Raw genomic sequence first — 8,940 nt, forward strand, 5'->3', positions numbered from 1 at the left:
CCAAATGTCTTAGTTAGCAAGTCTGACACAATTTTAAAGTACATAGTGTAACGGTCCTGGATTAGGATGACGTTACAATTAGTTAGGATTAGATTGGACTGGACTGGATTTGATTGTATTAGTACTATACTGTGTTTGGTACAGTACAAGACTAAATGAGGTATAATATAATTTTTTATATAAATTTATCAAATTACTGTTTTATTAAAAAAAAATTAATATAAGATATTTAATAAATAAATATAAGATATTTTTAAAAAATAAATAAATTAAATATTTTTCAATAAAAATTGGAATTTACTCTTTTGGTACCATGTGTTTTTACAAATTATCATTTTGGTACCCTTTTTTTTATTATTCTCATATGGTACCATGTATTTTAAAATCATACATATTTGGTATCCTAGACTCAGATTTTATCAATAAAATGTTATTAATATGACCAAACTGTCATAAGTTATATGTAATTATGTAATTAAATTTGACTTTGAAACTCATATAATTGAGAGAAGATTGATTAAATTGGCAAAATTGTATTAATTAAATTTGAGTTTAGGATACTAAATATATATAACTTCAAAATACAGGGTACCAATTATGTACGATCTCAAAATATAAGATACCAAATGAGCATTATTGTAAACATAGAGTACCAAAATGATACTTTACAAAAACACATGGTACCAAATGGTTACCTAACCTAAAATAAAATTTGAAAATTAAATAATTTTTAAGAAATATTTTTATGATATCTAATTTAATTTTTAAATTTTTAAATTTATATTTTAAAAAACAACTAATAATAAAAAAAGAACTAAAAAATATTTCAATAAAATTTATAACAGACATAATTTATCATTTTTTAAATTTTAAATAAAATATGATATGTATAATACATTACAAAGAGTAGTTTTATTTTATTTTAATTTTTTTTTAAAAAAAAGTCCCTTGGGACTAAATTAACCCACTGTTGTACCCTAATTTTAGCTCGAGTCATTCACTCAGTTCGGGTACAACTGGCAAATAAATATACAGAGATATAAACAAGGGAATGATATCTGCTTATTATCCATGTAAGCAATTCTAGTTTCACATGGGCACGTATGGTGTTAGGTGTCCCGAGTTTAACCTGAGCTACAGACATGAAGGTTGTGAAGTGTGAGCTCATAATATTCATACGACAGTTGAAGTACGAGCTTGGAGGAGATGTTCAGCTCGTGGTAATTTGAACATATTGCACTCCCGCGGATCTCTAGAAACTCGGGTCCTTTTATGCGGTTATTTATGACCAGGCTGCCATATTTATTGTTCGAGATAATAGGCACCTATTTATTATATTATCAATTCATATCCCAATATAAATTGGAATTATTTGTATTAAATGTAATAAATATGTATATGCGTGATTAACTCATGCGATTACCCAAACTTGTCCATAGAATTTCACTATAAATACTGGGAATATTGGACAGGAAAGAGGATAATTATTCTATAATACTGAAACTCTGCCAAAATAGAGAGAAAACAACAATAATATAGACTCGTGGACAAGGTGGATTTTAACCACTGAACCACATAAAACATTTGTGTTCTTGTGAATTCATTTCATTTTTCATGACGGTTTATAACTAAGCACTAATCTACCTTACTATTTCTTAATACACTGTTGGCGAAAAACTGCGTCAACAGTTTGGTGCTTTCATTGAGAGGGAAATTAGTGCATTATCAAAATCCCAGTCGAATCTCACCATGGTGCTTACTCGTTCAATGCACAACAATGAGATAGAACAACATGGTGGGTAGGAGGCCCATCATACCGCTGTTTTCGAACGAGCATGGCCCTGAAGTCCAACAACGTCCAAGAAAACAATTGGCTAGTCATGGTGACACTGGGAGTTCAGCGTCATTTCCACCGAATCAAACCCCAGACTACTTAACTACCGTTGAGATGGACAATATGCAGTTAAGAAGCCATCTCGCTAAGGAAAACAGGCAAATTGAGGAGGTTTTGGCTCGGTTACCCCCTCTCGCAACCAACATTAATGTCGAAAAGAGACAAAGTGGGCCTCACAAGTCCCATAGGAATAACCAATCCAAACCAAGTCGATCAGTCAGAACTGCCACCCCGAGTTCTGTGCCTACAGGGCGAGACCACTATAATGCTCATCCCACTGGCCCTCATAGGGGTCATCAACATATTAGTCGATTGGTTAGAACCGCAACCCCAAGTTCGGTGCCTCATTCACAAGCGCCCAGGAATTCCCATGGCAACCCACGAGGAGGGGCTAGGACAGGATCACAGAGACAAAATGTTCCAACAAACCCCACTACATCACGATCGGATCGTCTGGCGCAGAGAGCTAAAAATAATGGGGCAGAATAAAGGTGGGCTAATCTAGTTCACCATGATGGGACAAGTATTGCTTCTCCAGTAAGGCATCCCCCATCACCCATAAGACATCCAATGCCACCTTGTCCTACATGGGACATTCCTGCTTATGGGGACAGTAGGAGAAATCCTCCTCTGTCTGCCCACACCTACGCCCACAAACACGTGTTGAAAACCCAGATCCTTGGTCCCAACCGCAAGTTGTAAGCTTCGCAAATGGGAGTTATTGGACCGAAAGTCGTCGTAGTGGTAAGGGCGACCTAAGAAATTAGTTGAGTCATCGTAGTGAGGGCGACCTAAGAAATCAGTTGATTTCTGCGCAAAGCCCTCAGTACGGCTCGCAACCTGATATGCGTGTTTGGCTAAATTCGCAGAGAAGGAATCCAACTCGGAATGAAGATGTTAGTTACACTCGACAAGAGGGAGTTCTGTCCATAGTACGCGATAATGGGAAAGCCCCACCGAACCAAGCTCAAGCTTGGAGGGACAATAACCCATCAAATGCATACGATGGGATGGGAGCTGTTGAACAGCCCCTAGATAACCTAAGGACCAAAGACCAAACCCTCGAGAGGGTAGCTCTGATGGAAGAGCAAATGAAGAGGCTTTTATCTGGAAAAGACAAAGACGATCGCGACTCAGAGGATGAGTTCGATCCTTTCACTCTAAATATTACGGCAGCCACGTATCCGATAGGCTTCAGAATGCCACACTTGTCAAAGTTTGACGGAGATGGGGATCCGTCTGATCACCTTGGGATGTTTAACACCATGGTGATGGCCCACAATGTCGGACTCGATCTAAGGTGCATTTTATTCCCCTCAACTTTGATTGGGCCAGCCAGGCAGTGGTTTAAACAGTACAAGAGCCATTCAATTAGCTCGTGGAAGAAGTTTTCTTCTAACTTCAAAAAAGCATTCCAGGCTTCCCAGATAGCTCGGGTTAAGGCTGATTAATTAGCCAATGTAAAGTAGCAACCTGGCGAAACGTTGAAGGCATATTAGAATAGGTTTTCCAATGTCACTGCACGAGCTAGGGATGCCGATGACAGCTCCAAGCTCATGGCAATGAGGACGAGTATCCTTGTTGGGGGCAATCTGTGGCAAGAATTACAGAGAAAAGGAGTTAATAGGGTGGATGAGTTCTTCGCACGAGCTCAAAGATGGATTAATCTGGAAGAGGCACGAGCTTCCGTCGCAGGAACCAGCCAGATCCCTGTCCAGCCCGTTGGAGCAGTAACGGACGTCGCAACTACGACTCAAACCATTACCCATAATAACCAAGGGGGAGTAACAAAAGGAAGGGAAATGGTGAGGGTGATCAGAGTGGAACAAAGAAAAATAATTCTGGGGAGAAATTCAATCCTGTTTACGCCACTTATATTGACCTCACGGATACTAGGCAGCGCCTCTACATGGAAAATTCTACTCACCTTCCATGGAAATAGCCAGAACCATTGAAAAATCAAAGATCGAAGAGAGATCTTTCAAATTTCTATCGATTCCACAATGATATTGGTCATAACACTGATGGTTGTCGACAGCTGAAGGCTGAGATCGAAACTCTCATTAGAGTGGGACCTTTGGCTCAATACGCCCGAAATTGGGTAGTCCCTAATCAGCCCGCTGGACCAAACACTCCGTCAGCTCCTGACTCTCCAATAAATCAGGCCGGAGCTCAAGCGAATCAGGACGACCCTCCTCCAATAATAGGGGGAGATATAGCCACCATTTCAGGAGGACCTCATCTAGCAGGCACGAGCAGAGGTGCCCAAAAGAGATACATTAACGAACTGAAATCCCATAATAGAGTGGAGTTCGTCCCGGAACAGCAGTTATCGAAAAAACAACGATTGGAAAAACAACCAATCATTTTTTACAGAAGAGGATGCTAGCCACGTCCAATTCCCACATAACGATCCCTTGGTCATAACCGTTCAGCTCACTAACTGGAGGGTACGGAGGACACTAGTAGATAATGGGAGTTCTGTGAATCTACTTTTAAGGTCCACCTTGGAAAAAATTGGGTTGTCTGTCACAGAATTGAAGGCAACCTCAATGACTTTGTACGGATTTTCTGGCGAAGGGTAAGCAGCCATTAGAACGATCAAATTAGTGGTAACATTGGGAGAAGGCTTCCTAACTGTCTCCAAGTTACTTAAGTTCATGGTAATCGACTGTCCAGCCACATACAATGCAATTTTGGGCTGACCTGCGTTGATGGCATTTGAAGCCATAACCTTTATCCACCACCTAGTAATAAAATTCCCCTCAGCTATGGGAATATGCACCATCAGAAGTGATCAAATCACAGCCAGAGCATGCTATAGCATTTTTATGAAGGGAAAATCACAACTCGAGCAGCAAGCTATGATCATAAATGACGGAAGTGAGGAGTCCCAGAAAGTGGAAGTTACTTGTGGGATGGAAGAACCTCACAAAGCAGAGGATAGCGACGTCACCCCATGTGATGAAATTGACCCATGAATGGGTGAAGACAGGTCAGAGCTCCAAGCTATTGAGGAGCTAGAGGAGGTATGACATGAAGCTGAATCCTCCGAAGTGCACGTTCGGAGTGGCGTCAGGAAAAATTCTTGGTTTCATAGCCAACACAAGGGGAATAGAGGCAAATCCTGAGAAAATCAGGTTGTTGGTAGAAATTCCCTCACCCAGATCACGTAAAGAAGTTCAATGCCTGATTGGAAATGTGGCAGCTTTGAATCATTTTATTTCAAATTCTACTGGCAAGTGCCTACCATTTTACAACTTGCTCAGGGGAAAGAAGAAATTTTATTGGACTGAGGAGTGCGAACAAGCATTACTCGACCTAAAAATTCACCTGGCCGAGTCCCCAGTGTTATCTAAGCCTATGTCTAGAGAACCTCTATTCCTTTATTTGGCTGTGACATAAAATGTAGTCAGTGTCTTGTTAGTCCGAGAAGAAGACCGTGCTCAAAAACCAGTATATTATATAAGCAAGAGACTTGTCGAATTTAAATCATGATACCCACTGATAGAGAAGCTGGTATTCTGTCTAATATTGGCTTCCAGGAAGCTCCGACCATATTTTCAGTCCCATTCAATCAACGTCATGACCGTCCAACCTTTAAGGCAGGTTTTACAAAAACCTGAAACGTCGGGACGTCTGTTAAAATGGTCTATTGAACTTAGCCAGTTCGAGATACTATACGTGCCATGGACCTCAATCAAAATTCAGGCCCTTGCTGAGTTTTTGGCTAAATGCACCAGATTTCAAGAGGAGATTTTGAAGGAGTCGGTGCAGGAGCTGTCTAAAATATTCGTAGATGGATCATCGAACGAGAATGGATCAGGAGCTGGGATCATACTAATCTTCCCATAAGGGCATTGATTCCATACAGCTCTGAGATTCGGGTTTGAAGCAACCAACAACAAAGTTGAATATAAGGTTTTACTAGCTGGGATGAGAGTGGCAAGGGAGCTCAAGCCAAAAGCCATCCAATGCTATAGTGATTCTCAGCTCATGATTAATCAGGTGTTGGGAGAATATCAAGCTCAAGGTACCAAGATGGCGGCCTACCTAGCTAAGGTAAAGGGAGAGTTGTCTAAATTTAAGTACACTATTGTTGAACAGATACCCCGCGAGCAGAATTCTAATGCTGATGCTTTGGCAAGGCTTGCCACCACCAAAGAAGCTGAGACCTTGAACGTAGTGCCAGTGGAGTTCTTGGAGAGTCCAAGCGTGGTAGAAGAAACGGTAGTGAAGAGGCCGACCTGGATGACTCCCATAATGAAATACCTCACAACAAGGAAGCTACCTGAGAATAGAAAGGATGCAAGAAAAATACTATATCAAGCTCCGAGGTATGTGATAGTGGACGGGATATTGTACCGACTTAGTCATGCATTGCCTCTCCTACAGTGTGTTCTGCCTTAGGAAGCTAAAAACATATTTCAAAGAAGTGCATGAAGGCTTCTGTGGAGATCATGCTGGGGGGCAAAACCTAGCACTAAAAATACTGAAACAGGGCTATTTTTGGCCCACTTTAACAAAAGACTCCATCTCGTATGTTGAGAAATGCAACAAATGCCAGCGTTTCGCCATAGTCGCCCGAGCTGCTCCAGTTGAGCTAATGATGATCTCATCCCTCTGGCCATTTGAAGTGTGAGAAATCGACCTAATAGGGTCCCTACCTATTGGAAAGGGAGGATTTCATTACACGGTGGTGGCGATCGACTATTTCACAAAGTGGGTAGAATCCGAACCTCTGGCAACCATCACTTCAAAGAGAGTCCTAGACATTGTGGTGAAGAGTATTATATGTTGGTTTGGGCTTCCTAAAAAGATTGTGTCAGACAATGGGACACAGTTTGACAGTGATCTCTTCACTGACTTCTGTGAAAAATACAACATCATTATGAGTTTCTCCTTAATAGTATATCCACAAGCCAATGGACAGGTCGAGGCTGTGAACAAAACCCTAAAGGTGAGCCTGAAGAAGAGGTTAGACGAGGCCAAAGGATTATGGCCCGAACAGCTCCTGCAAGTACTTTGGGCATACCAGACTTCTCACAGAACCTTCATGGGACATACCCATTTTTCCCTAACTTTTGGAAGTGAGGTTGTCCTTCCAGTCGAAGCCATGGTAGCCATTCACAGGCAAAGGACATTCAGCCAGGAACGGAATGATGAACTACTTTACGCATCTCTCGACCTGATTGAAGAGAAACGAGAGGAATTGCAATTACAGCTCACCCATTATCAACAAAAAATCACTCGTTATTTTACTTCTAAAGTTAAGACGCAAAGATTTGGATTAGGCGACCTGGTTCTCCGAAGGGTCTTTCTAGCGAATAAGGATCCCAAGGACGTTGTCTTAGGTCCGAATTGGGAGGGACCATATCAGGTCGTTGAACTTTTACGTGAAGGAACTTTCAAAATAGCTCAGTTGAATGAGGAGAAAGTCCTGCGGACCTGGAATGCCTTACATTTGAAAAAGTATTATCAGTAGTACCATCATCCATGCAAGGCTTATTTATAAAAGCCCTTTAATTAAATAATAGATGGATTATTAAATAATTTCTTATTAAGGTTGTATTAGCTCGTGTATTAATGTTTGTAAAAGCAACCAAGAAAGTTTCTACATTCTGGTTACTTGGGGGGCATATAACCCCGAGATAAAATAAATTAAAATCCCTGGATACAACCAGGTCCAAAAATTAGAGGCTTGGAAAAATTGATTATTCGACAACTTCTTAAGAGCTCAAGTTTTTAATGAACCTATCGCAAACTAAGTAGAAGTCATTTAAAACCCTGGACGCAACCAGGTCTGAAATTTAGAAGCTTGAAAACATTGATTATTCAATGGCTTTTTAAAGTTCGAATTTTCAATAAACCTAGCACGAACTAAATTTAAAATCATTTAAAACCCTGGATGCAACTAGGTCCGAAACTTGGAAAAATGGGAAAATTGTTTAATATCAAGGGCTTTTTAAAGCTCGTGTTATCAATAAACCTAGCACAAACTAAATTTCAATATATTAAAAACCCTGGATATAACCGGGTTCAAGGCCTGATTCTTAAAAAGTATGATACAAATCAAACACACAAAACTTGGATATAAATGAGCTCAAAATATCTATCCCGATCTAAAAATCGATTCCTAAAATCTCGAATGTACAAGTGTAAGGATTCATAAACATGAAAGGTAGTAAAGGAGAGATAAATAGATCAAAAAGTTTGATATATATTGAAATAAATCAAGCATTATCCTGAGGAGAAAAACCTCAAACCAAGCCCGAAGGAAATTTTTTAATAAAAAAAATCTGTTAAACAATAACAGACAAATAAAAAAAAGAAGTTATCATTGAGCTCCACCAGTTCGCCCAGCCGAGTTGACCTCCTCGCCATCTCCCTTAGCTGTCCCGAAAACCTCACCAGCTCTAACGATTCTTGCAAGAGCCGAACCTTGAATCTTGCAAGATACAGATGCCACAGCTCGGCCCCCATGAAAGAGAAGTTCCCATCTGGGTTGAAGGCCCAGCACTGGTATAGCATCTCTTCCATGGAAGACAATGAGGCCGCCTTTTCTTCTTAAATTGCAGCCTCAGCCTCGAGTAGTTTGGCTTTGGCTTCATAAACCTCAGATAGAAGTTGTGTAGTTTGAGCCTGGAGGGTAGACAATGCAGTCTTCGCAACCTGCTCGCTTTCCTGGGACGAGGTGAGAGCGACCTTGGCATCATGCTCACTCTTTTGAGTGGCCACCAAGGCAACTTTGGTGGCCTGCTCGCCTTCTTGAGTAGCTGTCACGGTAGTGTTGACGACGTTTAATTTGGCCTGGAGCTCATCATTTCTAGCCCTAGCCCGGGCTATGCTGCAATACTAGGCCAGGATAGACTGCAAAATAACAAAAGAAGTCAGAGATATACCCTTGATCATAATAACAAGGAATTTTCACCAAGGAAAGATAACTTATAGTGAGGTTCATCCCCATTGCTGACTCCAAGACATTCTCCGGGCTGTGCTCCTTGATGGTACTTAGATCCCTTGAGCTGGACTTATGAGCATGCCCC

The sequence above is a fragment of the Humulus lupulus genome, chromosome 6 (genome assembly GCF_963169125.1).
Source record: "Humulus lupulus chromosome 6, drHumLupu1.1, whole genome shotgun sequence".
In the NCBI taxonomy this organism is placed as follows: Eukaryota; Viridiplantae; Streptophyta; class Magnoliopsida; order Rosales; family Cannabaceae; genus Humulus; species Humulus lupulus.